This window comes from Myotis daubentonii, chromosome 7 (assembly GCF_963259705.1).
Source record: "Myotis daubentonii chromosome 7, mMyoDau2.1, whole genome shotgun sequence".
Lineage (NCBI taxonomy): Eukaryota > Metazoa > Chordata > Mammalia > Chiroptera > Vespertilionidae > Myotis > Myotis daubentonii.
This window is the reverse complement of record NC_081846.1, coordinates 21,405,345-21,422,295: the sequence shown is the minus strand read 5'-3', so window position 1 is coordinate 21,422,295 and position 16,951 is coordinate 21,405,345. Positions and strand designations below refer to the sequence as shown.

Genomic DNA, 16,951 nt, shown 5'->3' with positions numbered 1-16,951 from the left:
CCAGTGCCATCTGGGTTAATTGTTCAGATCATGCACTCAGATTGTTGTTTGGACAGGACATGAAAGCATAGAAAGCTGTATAGGAAATGAATGTTTTAAGTTCTTTTTCCTAGAGAAGATGGGAGATTAACTGTTTTAGATATCCTAACACATTCTTTTTTTCATATGCTTGGGGGCTTGTGTTTTATTTTAACTACAGCACATTTCAGAGGCCTCTCACAGCTGATGTAGAAGCAGGGAATAACTTAGCAGCCTTTGAACAAAGTTATGCAGTGTGGTGGGGAGAGTTTCTCTCTTTCCTTGTTTTCATTTTCTGAAGAATCAAACTTTCTGTGTAGGCTGCCTGACATAGGCCATGGCCTCGTCGGTGGGTTCTTAATTAACAAAGAGGTTTTTATTTATCCAGAGCAGAGCTTGTCTTACCTCCTTTCCCCATCCGCTAAGCCAGCCATGCAAAGCAGCACGTACTGAGACCTCAAAGAAATCCAACTGTAGACTTAAAAGAATCCAGGCAGCCAGTTGAAGGGGAGTTTAATAATAAGCCTGCTCTCGCCTTTTATTCTTCTTGCATTCAATTTTTAGGACTCTCAATGCGTTTGCTGCAGGAAAATGCTGGGGCTGCTGGAGGCAGTCAGGGAATTGGTGTGGTAAGGGGTGCATTGGGAAGGCAAAGGGAAGTGTGGCTTGGACCACAGCCAGTGATTGGACAGTTCAGAATTTCCACAGCCTCATGCTCATGGAAAAAACTTGGCAAAGCTACAGCCTGAAATATAGGCCTGCCTTTTTAGTCCTTAGGGCCTCAAATTGCATGTGTTTCCTTCCTCTGAAAGTCTCAGGCGAGCTTTACTCTCTCTCTTTCCGAGAGTCATGGGCTAGTCAAGAGGAACTGGACTTTCACCTGCAGACTATGGCCCCTCTGATGGCTATAAAGGCTGCTCAGGTTGTCAGCCTCTTGGGAGTAGCCCCTACTCCTGGCAGACAACACTGAAGCTGGCAGGAGAATTATGATGTAACTGGCAATCTCCATGCATTCCAGAGAGGGAGGGCCTGTGTTCTCCAGGAGATAGTGATGTTAGAAGGGTGCCAGGTTTTCTGTGACCTTTGCCTCTCAGCTGAGTTGCTGGGGAGGAAACCAGCTACAAAGACACCATGAAGATTGCCTCCATGTAATCCCCTCTGAAATCCAGTCTCTATCAGAATAAGAGGAGAAAAGGTGAGTGATCAGCAAAGTAGAAAATAGTTTTCAGGGCTAGGAGTATCTTGTTTAAAAGCCTTCTTTAGCAGTTAAAGCATTGAAGTGTAAAGGGAGGGTATCCAGAGCTTCCTGGCTGTCAGAGTGGTGATTACAGGATGTCCATACATTGGGTCCCCCGGGGTGGTGGAGACATTTGGTGCTCACATTATTATGCATGTGTTCCCTTTGAATTTGTACTGGAGTCATGTGAGTAGTTGTGGCTGATGGCTATGATCAGGAATGGGTCAAGGCAGTGAAGAGCCACTGTGCCATCTCCATCGCTCTTTCCTCTGGTGGAGAAAGGAATATGCTGAGATGGGGAGACAACTAGACTTGAGTCATTAGTTGGAGAAAAACCCCATAGAAAGCCACCTTGGACTTTCAGTGAGTAAGAATCAAACTTTTATTGGGCTAAAACACTGAGATTATGAGTTTGCCTGTGCCAACCACTAACAATAATTATTCTAACAAGATGGTGATGGGCTGGTTGTTTCCAGATAAAGTCTACTAGCATGCAAGTGTTTCTCCAAAATTGATTGGTGGAGGTCTATCTCTGTCTAGTCCTATGAAGCCTCTACAGCTTTTGGAAGGGGTGTGTGTGTGTGTGTGTGTGTGTGTGTGTGTGTGTGTGTGTGCACCTTCAAAAGAACATCTTTGCATGTTGAGATCCCTGCAGCTTGATGATTGGAAAACACTTCATTGATGTCCAGAGAGTTTTTACTGAAAGGTAACAGTCTACCAATGCTCTGGTTTCACTAGGCACAACAAATAGATCTGATTGCACTGATTCATTCAACAAATACTTACTGGATATGTACAAAGGGCCAGATAGTCTTCTAGAGCTGGGATACAATGGCATGTGTGGCCTGCTTCATGGCCCTGCCCTCATCTTCCCAAGATGGTGATTATGTAACATGGTAATGGCATACCTAGTAGCTAAGGTGCTGACATATATCAATGATCTCCTCCCAACTTCTCAAGAACCCCTGTAGATAAGAATTCTTCTTACAGATAAGAATACTAACTCCCAGAGAGCCTCCAGGTCACAAGGCTAGAAAGTACAGAGCCTTCTTCACTCCCTGATTCCTTAACCTCTCCTCTTGTCACTGTACATGGACATTCCAAGATTCCTTCAAGATTAGTCACATGAGATTTTGGGATGTTCTCTTCATGGTCCACTTTACTCAGTAAGCAGAGACTTTTGCTACTAGTCATAGGTCTGCTGATTTGGGTCTATATGACAGGAGATGTTTCCTAAGAATTGTGAAGTAAGTGCTTGTTTCTAAGATATGCATCTATATGCATCTTATAGAATCTCTGACATAGGACAAGGTTTGGAGAAAATCTGGCCAGGTTCCTTCACTTGTTGGATGATGACACACATTCCTTCTCTGTCTACTACTCCTCTTGTAAGGTATCTGTTGAGGAAGAGATAGATAGTGCCATCTCTTTAGATGTATATTTTCCATGGTTTTCTCTCTTTGCCTGGCAGGGATATTTTGTTCTCCACTATAAGTGCATTTTCTTTGATTTAGATTTTAGTAAAGGAGGAGAGTAACCATGAATTAATCCATCAAAGGGATGCTATAAAATATTTCTGTGAACCTGGTGTGAAGTTTTAATAATGAAGATTTTTGGATCAAGGATAGGGATAAAGGTGGGAATTAGAAGAAGTTGTCCAAAGTCAGAATGCATATTGCTCAAGTCAGAATGTGAGAGAAAGATGCAGACTAAGGAGTCATCTTGTTCCAGAGCCAAAGAAATTGCCAACTCAGTAAAACATTGCCTTTGATGCGTTTGCTCCAGGGATTTTCTCTTTAAGGGAAGATAATTAATTATCATCATCCACTCTTACTTAGTAATAATCCTTTTATAGGCACTTGGGCATTCCACATGCCTGCTGTTGTCTAACATCTAGGCTGGAGGGAAGTAGTTCTTGGGCAGATGAAAATTGCATCCCTGGAGAGCTTCTGCCTTGGGGCAAATTCTCCTCAAGACTCAATGACTCACCAGCTATATGGAGCTTTGAGAGTTAGGCCTGTGGAATCCTGGGTCCACACAGGCAGGATGGCCTCAGGGAGTGAGAAAGAATGAAGATTACCCAGTTTTTGCTTGGGAGACAGAAGAACAAAGTGAGAACCTTGGTTATCACTGAAGAATCATCCATAATATACCAACCTCAGTTCTATCTCTCTTCTAACTAAATAGCGTTGGGCAAATCCTTTTACTTCCTAGGTTGAGCTCTCCAACTTGAGCTGGGCATGATACATGCTTTTGCTCTTGACCTCACTCAGCTGTTCATGCAGATGACTGAGTGCTTCTGATGGCCAAAAGGGGGTAGAGCTCTTCAAGGACAGGTGCAAAATAAATATAAACTATTAAGGTTGACTTCACAGTGATTACATGCCTCGAACAGGATTGCAACAACCTGCTCCTCTGCCCGTGGCTTTTTCTCTAGTTACATTTTGGCCTAGAGGTTGTTCTCTCTCATGAAGGTGGATGGTGAGAAAGTGAAAGGGAGAGAAGAAACTAACATTTAGAGAATGTCTGAACTGGTCTAATTCCTAGCTAAGGAACTTCATCTGTGTTTTTTTTTATTTAATGCTTACCACAACTCTTAGAGGTTGTACAACTTATTTTGCAGATAGAGAAAGGGAGACTCAGAGAAGTTAAGTGACATGCTCAAGGTAAATGAGGCCCTGAAGTTGGGTTCTTCACTGCCTGTAAGATCTTCTCTTAGGTAGAAAAACAAGGACTAGAGCATGTCAAAGCCAGGAAGAGAATAAGGCCAGATTTGTCCTCCCTTTCCTCTTTTCTTATTCTACCCCTCTTTCACTCTAACCCTTAAGCTATATCCATCCTGAGAGATCAGAAATGGCAAAATGTAGGGCTGACTTTCTGCAATCTTACCCTTCATTCCTGATCTCAACATCCCTTACCCTCACTCCACCCCTCCAGTTGCTGCTCTGACGAATGCCTGCTCACCTCCCTAATCCAGGTCCAGACACACTCCCTGCTACTGCACCACCCATATCCTCTCCCTGGCTCCTGGACTTGCTAAGCTCCTGGTGCCAGGAAAATCAGAGGAGAAACATGGGTTGCCAGGCCGTGTCAGGTACCCGAGACCCACCTGGGAAGTTAAACAGAATGCCCTGACCTTACTGTTCTCTGGAGCACAGAGAATATGGAATTCCAGAGATAAAGTTCCCTCCTTCTCCTCTCCATTGACTCTTCCTTGATGATGAAGACAGCTGATGATTTCAGTTTTTGGAAGGAGTGGGGAGGACCTTCATGAGGGTGATGCCAAGGATGTGGCCTCCTCACTCTCTGCAGGGCAGCTCAGGAGCCACACTCATAATGCTTAGTCCTGGAAAATACCTCTTACTCTTTGGCTTTCCCTCTATATCTGCCACTCATGCCATTTTCCCACCTGAAATGTGATAAGAGAAATAGGGGCTAGGAGGATTTAGTAGTACTGATTAGAGAGAAAGTGACTTTAATTCTAAGAAATTGATGATTTCTGTTCCAGCTTCTAAGAAGATTGAACTAAGTAAGATGAGAGATGTGATGTGTGAATAGGTGAGAGAGAGAAGGAAGGAGGAATAAAAGAAGGGTGGAAGAGAGAGAGAGAGAGAGAGAGAGAGAGAGAGAGAGAGAGAGAGAGATACTACTGAAGCCAGACATCAGAAGAACATTCAACCTGAGAGGTGTGCCAGGTGTCAGATGCTAGGGTTAGTGTGGCAAGAAGAATAGAAGTCCATTTATAATAGAGGTCTCAGTTCAGGAGAGAGCTCAGAAGGGGATGTGCTCAGAAGATAGCTTCTGGGCCAGGTAATCTATTGTGAGATCAAATAAGGCACAGGACAATAGACAGCTGGGACTCCAGACACAGAAAGCATCGTCTGAAGCAGAATACATTCTGGAATTGGTGGCCCTTCTTTTTTGATCACTGTCATCTAAACAGGGGAAATGTTTCAACTCCCAGACAATGGAGGCAAATCCATGTACATATGGCTATTTCCTGAGCAGAGCTACTGGCTCAAATACTTTTCTAACCTCTTAAATTTACATAATTTCCAATCTCCAAATGCATACTGCTCAGTGGTTATCTCACCAGAAAAACACTTTTACAAGTGCTCTTTGTCTATGGCCACATATTGAGAACTGCAGAGCCGACTACATGTACAGTCATTGCCTCTCACTATGACCCATTCAACGAAGGGCCTCCATAAGCATTATCTCACATAATCACAACCAGACTCCCATTTGGTAGAAGAAGCTAAAGAGGTTAAGCAACAACATAAGCCCAAAGAAGCACCGAGGAGCAGAGCTGGGTGCAAACCTGGGCATCTCAGCTCTAGGACCTGTGCTTTGGGCCTGGCTGTTAGATAGACCCTCCTCTTGAAATTCTACCCATCACACAAAAGTTCCAATCTGTTCTGTTATTATTGCTACAGAGAAAACTATCCTCAAACATGGTATACAAAGACAACTGTCTTATCATGCTTTCAAATTTTGAGGGTCAGAAATTTGGCTCTTCTCTGCTCCATGACTCAAATGGCTGGATGTTGGGATAGCTGGGGCTGCAGGATTCACTTCCAAGATAGTTTCTTCACTCACAAGTCTGGTGCCTTGGCTGGGACAGCTGTCACCTTAAAGTATTGACTTGTGGCCTCTTTGGTCTCAGATATAGAAATGTCCTACATCTGAGTTCTCCAATATGGTAGAAAACAGCCACAGTGAGCGCTGAAATGTGGCTAGTGACTCTGAGGAACTGACTTTTAATTTAATTTTAATTAATTTAAATTTCCACGTCTGACAAAAAAAACTATCATGAACAACATAGATAGATAATCCCTAAGATCTGCCACTGACGAGCTATATAGATTTGGACAAGTCATTTTAATCTCAGAATCTGAGCCTTCCCACCAGGAAAAAAAAGTGATAACTCTTCCTGGGAGGGTTTATGGGGTGTGTGTGTGTGTGTTAAATTATAAAATAATTTGTATTCTGTATAGCTGTGGGTTATATAATAATAATAACATAACAGAGTGGTGTGAAGATAAAAAGCATTGGAGTCACACAAATTTGGGTTTAAACTCCATTTCCAGCACTTTCTAGCCCTGCCCATGGGCCCACTTTGAGCCTCTGTTTTCTCATCTCTAAATTACAAATAACAGTAACTTTTTCACAGGACTATTAAGAGAATCTAAATGGGTTAACGGTTAAGATGTGACCAGTACAGTGCCTGGACATAGTAGGTGCTCAGTTCACATTAAACTGTTACAGTAGAACCACGCTGGGTTGGTGGACCTGGCGTTCAAATCCTGGATCTAGCACTTACTAGCTATGTAAACATGGGCTTGTTATTTAATCTCTCTTTGCCTCAGTTTTATCATCTTTCAAATGGGGGTCATGATATTTGTCATAAGGTTTAATTATTCATTAATTTTGCCATTTAACAAATATTAATCGAGCTCTCTTTTTACATATTAGATTATGTGCTGGTGCTTGAAACATAATGACAAATAATGTCTATATGATTTACTAGGTGCTAAATTAACATTTACAAAATGTATGAAACAGATGCTGCACGTGCTTATAATTGGGGGGCTAAGGAAGGCCCCCCCTCCTGGGGAGGAGACCTTGCATAGGCATGGACATTTGTCAACATTGAGCATGAATGCACATTTGCCAACATTGGAGATAAGGGTCTGGAGCTAGGAATTCATGAGTTGTTGGAGAGCAAAGAAGACAAGATTTGCAAAGAGCCAAGCACAATATACATCTGAGGGGCTCCACGTACATGAGGGGCTCGGTATATGGCTGTCTCCTGCCCCCTTCCCTCCATGGGGCTTTGGAGTAACAACTCTCACTGTGGAGCAGAGGCAAGCCCAGCCTCTGTAGTGGGACTTCAGTTATCATTGCAGCTCAGGTCTTCCTAAATCTGGAACCATTCCTTTTCCTGGTTGAAACAATTAATAATAAATCTGGTTGCCCCAAGTAAAATACCATCAGAAATTTACCAGTTGGGTGGACATTTTACTTAGCTCCCAGATACACAAAGCATCTATAAACTCAATCTAGAAGGGGAATGAGACTTAAACTGTTCTTCTCCCTCGGAGATCCAATGGCCTGACCCTCTATTACTGGTCTAGATGCAGCTCCTTTGAGCTTCTGCTGCATTTGTAATCTCTACTGATCATTTAGCACCCTAAAAACAAACAAACAAAAACCCCATACAGGATAGCTTACGTTTCGATTAATTAAAGCATTTGGTTTCCTTCACACAGCAGAGGGCAGAGGCTTGTCTTGAGAGAAAGGAATATGCCTTGAACCTCCGTATGTCCACACAACCACCAGCACTGCAGTTCACTGAGGGCACTGGCTATCTGGGTGACTCAGTTCCATGTCTCTGCCCCCCAGGGCTGATTGCAGCCTCCAAAGGGTTAAGAAAAGCAAGGGTGTGCTCAGCTCTCCTAAAGCCCTCACTCTGAATCTTACTCTCTTTCTCCATTTTCAAATATTCTTGGAACTGAAAATCAGTTCCCTGAAAAACAATGATTAGAAAGCCAATTTGCCAAAAGATCAATTCACCTATTGACTAACATGCCAAATTTATCAAATTTGGTTCTTTATAATATCTGACTTCTTTACAATTTGACTAGAGCCGTGGTCGGCAAACCGTTCTCGTGAGCCACATGCTGCTCTTTGGCCCCTTGAGTGTGGCTCTTCCACAAAATACCACATGCGGGCACGCACATACAGTGAGATTGAAACTTCGTGGCCCATGCGCAGAAGTTGGTATTTTGTGGACGAGCCAGTATTTTGTGGAAGAGCCACACTCAAGGGGCTCAAGAGCCGCATGTGGCTTGTGAGCCGCGGTTTGCGGACCACTGGACTAGAGTGTCTAGCTGCTTTAACAGAAATGTTTTCAACTCAATATCATTGTCTCATTTTTGTTACTAATGGTGATGCATAAAGAAACCTATTTTATCATTAGTAATGCTATTTCAGCATGTCACATGGACATTTTTCAGTTCATGCTAATATTTATGTAGAACTGTTTTAATTGATGGCTATTTTTGATTTTCTTTGTATGCTCTAGAATATAAATTTAAATTTGATTTAGCTTAAAACTGATTCACTTTGTATGTTTTCAAATTTAAAAGTAACCTTTTGATTTTTTTTATATTGAAGATTTAGTTTAAGTTTAAATTTAATTTAAAATTCTGATACATTTCCAATGCTTTTGAATATAAATATATTAAATGTAAATGTCGAATTGCCAGAAATGGAAAACAAGGCAGATATGCAGTTTGAGAAATTGGCAAACACTACTAAAAAGTGCTTGATGTTTAGAAAACTGGAAAATGACATTGCAGCCCAATAGAAATTAGAAGTGGCTGAAAAAGTCCCATTACCTACATGATGTTGCTATGTAGCATTCAATAGGAGAAATTAAAATCTATGGTTTTTGTAGCTATTATTAGCAATAATCCATATCTTGTGATAAAAGCAACATTGTCTCTTTTTGCTAAAACAGCTAAGCAACTATAAATATGTTTTTAAATGTCAATTTTGGTTTTTGCCCACTTTCTTGGATCTTTAGTATTTCTCAGACAGTCAATCTACTTTGGCTTATTACTTCCAGTCATTAGTAGCCACATTTAAAAGTTCAAAATGGCTGCTCCTGATGCATTCGAGTTGATTCTTCCTTGACTATTTGTCTGGTCCTTGATACATGACTAGTGTGGGAAGTCTCTCTGGCCACCCTCACATCCTTTCCATCGCGTTGGCTGTACCCTTTTCCCTTGAACCTTTTACAAATAGCTGGCAAGTCAACATACAATTTTAATTAACTTTAAATGAAAATAAATGAACTTAAAGCAGTATTCAAAATAAACAGAATTTTAGATGACAATAATTCATAATTTAAAATTGATTCCAGTTTCAAAGCCATCCAAAAGAAATAACAATTAGCTGGGGGGAAAAATTCCCAGTTAAAAGTTAGAATATGTTGAAAATTTCCCATGACAAACAGAAATTTCAGTGGATAAATGTTCCCATTAAATATCATAACATGTGAATTTGGTAAATTTTCCAAATTGGTCATTTGGAAAATTGATCTTTCTAAGAACTGGCTTCCTGGGAATTCACTCTTAGCAAATTGGCCTTTAAGAGAATGAGTTTTTACCGATTGGGCATTCATTGAAATGATTTTCACTGAACTGATGAATTTCCACCCTTTCTTCTTGAGTTTTCTGGAATCCCCTATCCAACCTGGTGCCTCGGGCCCATATGAATTTCCAATTAGCTGGGTTTCTCAGGAGTGCAGATTCATCATGAGAGCACTTAATACCAAGTCTTTGGGAGGTAGAGCAGTATTCAGGTAATTTCTTTGGGGCCTTTGGTATGCTGGAAAACCAGGGTTTTAAAAGGTCTAATGATATGGGTGTGGGTCTCCTTCTCCCCTTTCTGGCTCCACCTTGAGAAACATTGGATTATAGAACTGAATCCCATCTATGCAGCTAGAGGGAAAGATTAAGGCTCCTCATTTAGTTCTGGAGTTGGAAGAGACCTTAAGATCACCTAGTTTGGAGTTTCTCAACCTCAGCAGTATTGACATTTTGGTCCAGATGATTCTTTATTGCAGGGGCTTTCCTGAGCATTGTAGGATATTTAACAGAATCTCTGGCTTATTTCTATTACCTGCCAGTTGCATCCTCCAGTTGTGACAATTGAAAGTAGCCCCAGACATTGCTAAATATTTAACCATGGAAGGGAGTAAAATGATCCCTGGTTGAGACCCTCTGATTTACTCTGCTATGCAATCTAGAACTTTCTTTTACATTTTATACCATATACCCTCTGAATGCTGCAGAGGCCTGAGAACTAAGCTTCTCACTCCGGTTTTCCTGGGAGGCAGCTTCATTGGTGTCATGAGAAGAGCATGCCCTTTGGGACAAACTGCCTTGGACCTAGGGCTTGTGTCTGTTACTCATTAGGTGTGACTTTAGGCAACTCTCTTAACTCATTTTAGCCCGTTTCCTGATATGTCCTAATCCCGCTTCACGGATTTATCACAAGTCCTAAATTTATCTATGTACAAAATGTCTGGCCTTTTGGTGTGCTTGATAACTGTATTTCCTATATTGGACCCAAATCCCCTATCTTCCATTTCCCCCAATCGATGATGAATGTTTGTGTCCCACTAATTTTCTTATGTTGAAATCCTCATGCCCAATGCGATAATATGAGGAGGTCTGGCTTTGGGAGGTGATTATGTCATGAGGATGGAGTCCTCATAAATGAGATTAATGCTCCTTATAAAAGAGGCCCCAGAGAACTCCCTTGCCCCATCTACCATGTGAGGCAACAATGAGAAGTCGACAGTCTGCAACCCAGAAAAAGACCTTCACCAAAATCTGACCATGCTGGTGCCCTGATGCAGGACTTCCAGCCTCCAGAACTGTGAAAAATAGATTTCTGTTGTTTATAAGCCATCCAGTCTGTGGTATTTTGTTATAGTAGCCAGATATACTAAGACACCTTCTTTGGCCATGCTTCTATACCCCAGTGCCAAGCACATGATCAGATTTTTGGACCTTGTGACAGCTCTGAATTCAGCCTTTGAAGGCTGCTTATTCCTTCTTAGCAGACCAAGCTACATAAACCTTCCTTTCTTCTCAGACAGTTTGGTGATGATAGCATTTCATTTTAAGGGGAAGTTCATCATTAAGTCAGTGTGAAACTGGGCAGAAAGAGGAGTTAGGGCTGGCACGGTGGGGAGAGGGGGCTCCTAAAAGGCCTTGCTTACCAACTTTGCTCCTCCAGGGGTTTTGCAACAGTCATTGCAGAGAGGCCTGTGTCCAGAAGAAATAGCAGATGAACTACCCAGTTAGAAAGAAACCAAACCCCACAAGCATGCTTTTCTGCAATGACACCCTGATGCTGGGTACCCCATAAAGGCCCAGGCTAGGAGAATGAGGTCATATTGTCCTCCCTTGGCATCTCTCTTTCCCCACCAGCTGCCCTTTTGAAATTAGCTCCTGACACTTTCCAGGAAGTATAAACGAGACACGGACGCTTGATCCTGGAGATCTGAGAAGCCACATGACTCCTCGAATAGCCAGCATTTGCTAAGCAGTTTTAAAAAGAGCATTAGTGTCCGGGCGCCATAAGATAGCTCTCCTAGGGGCATGCTAAACTCTCCTCCTTGCGGAGGGTTGGGCTGGGTTCACCACCTATGCTCCCATAGGTAAACCGGACTTAATACAGCTCAATAGGTCTTGTCAATTTCATGCCTGAGAAACAGGCCCCCAATTGCTGCCTTGTGTCCGAGGAGTAATTCTGAGTCAAAGTACTGGGGATCCATCTAGTTGGGGCCACAGGGATCCTTCAGTTGTGAATGGCAGGCCCTAGGTGGGAGCAGGGGACCCAGGAGACTTGCTTTAGTTGATTTTTATATATTTGAGAACATTGTCTTACTTGCCAGAGCTGGCTTTGTTTCTTCTTAGACTGGGGAAGGGAAATTGGTTTGAAATAGAGTTAGTTGAGAGAATGGTCTCCCAAAGCCCCACTAAAAACAGGCTGAAATCATGGATAGTGTTGGGACTTGCAGATGAGGCAGTCCCGCCTGCCATTCCCTGGAGCCGGAGAGCCTGTTAGCCAAGGGGATTAGAGCAGATTGTTTAAACATGGGGCTGCTGCGTCTGGCCTAAGGCGCTGTGCAATTTACTCCAGACAATCTCTTGATTTATGAGTCTAAATCACACTGAGCGCTATTGTGAATCACCAGTTCCCCTCCCTTGCAAGGTTTTAAAGATAAGAGTTCCAAATGGGAAGCTTTCTGGGACCCAGGAAAAAAGAGCAGGACTGTATTTTCTAAGTCCATGAAAAAACATCGAGCTGCTTTCTGGGCATCTCTGGGAAGCTTTGGAAATGTAAGGAAGAAGAAAAAGCCATTTTTAGGAGTCTTTGGCTGAAAGAATGTCCATCAGGTCCTTGAGCTCAGTCTCCTGCTTCAGCTATAGAACTTTAACCAAACTTTCTCAAGAGCCACAACATTGAGTTTCAAGGGTCTTTAGTCATAGTCAACTTCCATAACCTCAGAGAAAGAGGGCTAAAGAAACTCAGAGGCCAATCAGTTCCATGTGGCAATTCTAAAGTTAAATAGCCTGAGTATTGGAGAAATGATGTGACTTGCCTAAAACTGTAGTGTCGAGTCTGGACCATGATACAGAAGTCTTTCCTCCTAGCTCCAAGCTATTTTTAGTGGGATCCCACCATGCTCTCCAGTTCCACCAAACCTGTGTTCGCTGAGGGATTTTCAATAGTTTTTGTGGGTTTCCCTTCTAAACAGCTATTCTTACCCCTGAAGGGGATAATGAGCCATGCAGAATAGTATCCTTCATATGCCCTCCTTTCCTTTCCTTTCCTTTCCTTTCCTTTCCTTTCCTTTCCTTTCCTTTCCTTTCCTTCCCTTCCCTTCCCTTCCCTTCCCCTTCCCCTTCCCCTTCCCCTTCCCCTTCCCCTTCCCCTTCCCCTTCCCCTTCCCCTTCCCCTTCCCCTTCCCCTTCCCCTTCCCCTTCCCCTTCCCCTTCCCCTTCCCCTTCCCCTTCCCTTCCTTCCCTTTCCTCACCTCTCCATTCTTCTCTCCTTTCCATTCCTTTCCTTTCTTTCCAGCATTTTAAAAACATTAAGACAATTTTTCAGAGCAGTTTTATATTTACAACAAAATTAATAGGTGTAGAGATTTCCCATACTCCCTGCCCCATCTCAAGCACAGCTTCTCCCATTATCAACATTGCTCGCTTGAATGGCACTTTTTTTTTTTTAAACCTGAAATAATCACCAAAAGCCCATAGTTTACCTAAGGGTTCACTTTTAGTGTTGTATGTTCTATGGGTTTGGACAAAAGTATTTTTTGCATATGTTTATTATCATAATATAAAGAGTATTTTTACTGCTTTAAAAAATTCTCTGTGTTCTGCCTATTCATCTCTCCACTCCCATGCTTGGCAATGACTGTTATTTTTATTGTTTCCATAGTTTTGCTTTTTCTAGAATGCCATATATGTTGGACATACATACATACAGGATGTAGCCTTTTCAGATTAGGTTTTTTTCATTTAGTAATAGGCATTTAAGTTTCCTCCATGTCTTTTCATGGCTCCATAGCACATTTCTTTTTAGTGCTGAATAATATTTCATTGTTGGGATATATTACAGTTCATTTACTCACTTGCCTACTGAAGGACCTCTTGGTTACTTTAAAGCTTTGGCAATTATAAATAAAGCTGTTATAAACACCTGTTTCTAGCAAACTATAACATATTACAGGTTTTTGTGTGGACATGTTTTCAACTTGAATACCAAGGAGAGTGATTGCTGAAATGTCTGGTAAGAGTCTGTTTATTTTTGTATATATTGCCAAACTGTCTTCCAAAGTGGCAGTACCGTTTTGCATTCCCACCAGTAATGTGTGAGAGTCCTTGTTGTCCCACATCCTCATCAACATTTGGTGTTGTCAGTGTTTTGGATTTTGGCCCTTCTTATACATGTGTATCTCACTGTTGTTTTGATTTGCATTTCCCTGGTGACATATGATGTTGAACATCTTTTCATATGTTTATTTGCCATATGTGTATTTTCTCTGATGAGGTATTTGTTAAGGTCTTTGGCCCATTTTTAAGAATCAAGTTGATTGATTTCATATTGTTTAGTTTTAAGAGTTCTTTGTGTATTTTGGTTAACAATCTTTTATCAGATGGGTCTGTTGTAAATATTTCCTTCAAGTCTGTGGCTTGTCTTCTAATTATCTTGATACTGTCTTTCACAGAGCAGAAGTTTTCAATTTTAATGAAGTCCAGATCATCAGGTATTTTTTATGGTTTGTGCCTTTGGTGTTGTGTTATCATTATACGCAAGGTCATCTTGGCTGTATATTATATTATCTTTTAGTTTTATAGTTTTGTATTTTACATTTAGGTCTATGATCCATTTTGAGTTAATTTTTGTAAAGGGTGTAAAATCTGTTTTTTGATTTTTGGGCATGGATACCCATTTATTGAAGAGGCTATTGTTGCTCCATTTTATTGACTTTGCTCTAATGTCAAATATCAGTTGACTATTGTTTATGGGAGTTCCTTTTCCTTTACCAACATTTATTAAATATTCAATTGCTAAAAAAATCACTGAATATTTATTGAGCCCCATCTATGTGCCAGGGATGATGCTAAGAGCTCTTACTTTTAATCCTCAAAGTAAATTTGAAGAGCTACTCTTTGTATGTCCATTTAACAGACAAGGGCACGGAGACCTGGAGAAGTGGCTTAACTGTCATATTTGCTCAGGAAGATTTGGATTTGAGTCTTAACTCTGCATTTCTCCCTAGTACTTGAATTGATGATATTGACCATTATGTTATACTAGGTGGCATACTCTATTTAAACTAGCTGTAGCTCTAGTTCAGATTAGCGTCAAAGTAATGAATGGATTTAAGTGCTTTTGCCAGGTGGGCATTTTCAGACCGGCTTTCAATACTTTACATTGCCTATATTATTCTTTTCATAGGGACTTTCCTACTGTTCCCATGTTGCATGGAAGTTAGCATACCCATCTGCAACTGAGCCAATTAGTATTTCTTTAGGGCAGGAATTACTGTGGGGCCACACGAAGCTATCAGAATTGCTGATCCTGAGGTTAGATGAAGCACATTAACCATACTGCTGCCGAAGATGGAATAATTTTTATCATTTTTACCTTCTTCTAATTCAAAAACCATGTTCTAAAAGCTATGAATCTTGATGAGTTAAACATTACGAGGTTTGTGGCATACCATGACTACTCTGGATACCAAACCTAGAGTCATTAATGAAGAGCTGAGGCCAAAAAGGTGGTTCATGGTCACCAGAAGCTTGACATTTCAAATGCTCCCAGACTGGGGCCCTCCCATCTCTCTAAAGGCCAAATATCTTCTGCTGATTCCCTACATACATGCTTTGTTACAGAATAATTTAATCGCTCATTGTTTGCTGGATAAGTTTCCTAGAAAGTTGTTCTCAAAGGCCTTTATATCACTATGTCTCCTTTAAGGCTTTGTTAAATATCACCTTTTCTGTGAAAGTTTTCTGGATCTCTCACTGGAAGAAATTTCCCCTTTCAATGAGTTCCTTCTCTAACTTCTTATCTCACTTGGCCCATTCCACTTGGCAAAGTAGCTATTTACTGACATTGCTTAGCTTAGCTGAACTTAGAAATGAGAAACCAATGAACGATTCTAAGCAGGACAAAAGGGTTAGATTTGTATTTAAATTTTATCCTGTTTTTCTATGAAAAATGATTGGCCAGTGTGAGTTGGACAGTGAGATTAAAAGAGCCTTCTTGACCTCTGGAATGAAACTGGATTGGTAGAGGTAGAGACAATAAGCGGAGATAAGGAAGCTCTGCAATATTTTGGGGTCCTCAGGGGGCTATATGTGTTTGTTCTTTCTGGCCTCTGGATTCCCAATTCTTTCTCAAAGGATTTGTTCAAGTTCAACATGTCTTCCTCTTGTCTCTGACATTCTACCTAAGTACTAGTATGTTGGTGCTCATGTGTTATGTATGTTTTTGTGTGTGTGCGTGTCTGTATATTGTGTGCACACATAGGTTTGTGTGCATGGCTGTACATGCATGTGTGCATGTACATGTGTTTGTGTTGACCTGCTATTGTTGTCAGCACTGCAGCCAGTGTTCTGGAGACAGATGCAGAGAGGTAAAAAGCTGACAAGTGGCAGTTGGATGTAGTTAGAATAGGTAAGACTGGAGATTAGACAGATAAAGGAAGTCTCTCCCCACTTGGCTTCCTGAATGTCGGACGGGTTGGAACCCATGAGCAGGTGGTGAGAGGGCTGATTCATTTCCTCAACAGCTTGAAGGATAGGAAGATCTCTCTACCCACTCAGTGTTTGCATCTCTTTACAGTGGGTGAGGGCTATTTCAATGCGAGGTTAAGGGCATACCCAACGTGACCTCTGGATGGTCCCTCTGGGATAATCTGTGATACTGTCTCTTTAGTCACAATGAATGTGGGGTATAGATCATTATTTTAGCCACATGAAAACTGAGAACACTATATAAATTCACATTATTGAGCAAGAATCATTATGGTGACTTTGTATGTTTTCATATTTACTCTTGCAATTCCCTTGTTCCTTCCCTACTTTGGTTTATTTAAAATTATGGTCGCCTGTAGGAATGGAGATATTTCATAGAGCGGGAGTTGGGTTCAAGATAGGACCTTGAGCCCAGAAAAGAATGGAGAAGATGAAAGGAGGTCATGGCAGTGGCTTCTTCCTGGACTGTGTGTGTTTGAAAGGGAACATCCAGACCTTATAAAGAAACCCAACACAGGCATGTGGCACCTCCCAACTGAGCCCTCAACCCTGAAAGGGCTGGAAATTGAATAACAGAGACCTCAATTCTCTTTAAACTAGAAAATTTATATTTACATTTTTGCAAGATTCAGTTAACATAAGACTAGTTTTCTTTGTGATACTGAGGCCTGAGTTATAAGATGCAAGTTAATGTCATTTGTGTGCATAAAATGAAGAGGGGAGTCAAAGATGGTAAGAGAAATGGAGGAGTCTAAAACTTATTGAATGCCAATGGGAAGCCACTTAAAGACATTCTTATCTTTCCAATAAGAGAAAACTGGCATCCAGACAAGTT

At 41.3% G+C, this 16,951-nt stretch overlaps 1 long non-coding RNA gene across 1 annotated transcript in view; it reads left to right on the top strand.

The window, feature by feature from the left end:
* Positions 1–1,004: 1,004 nt before the first annotated feature.
* LOC132237926 (uncharacterized) overlaps positions 1,005–16,951 on the top strand; it is a 137,587-nt gene continuing 121,640 nt past the window's right edge. The window contains exon 1 of the long non-coding RNA XR_009453695.1: positions 1,005–1,213. This is a non-coding gene — a long non-coding RNA (uncharacterized LOC132237926). The remainder of the gene's footprint in view (positions 1,214–16,951) is intronic.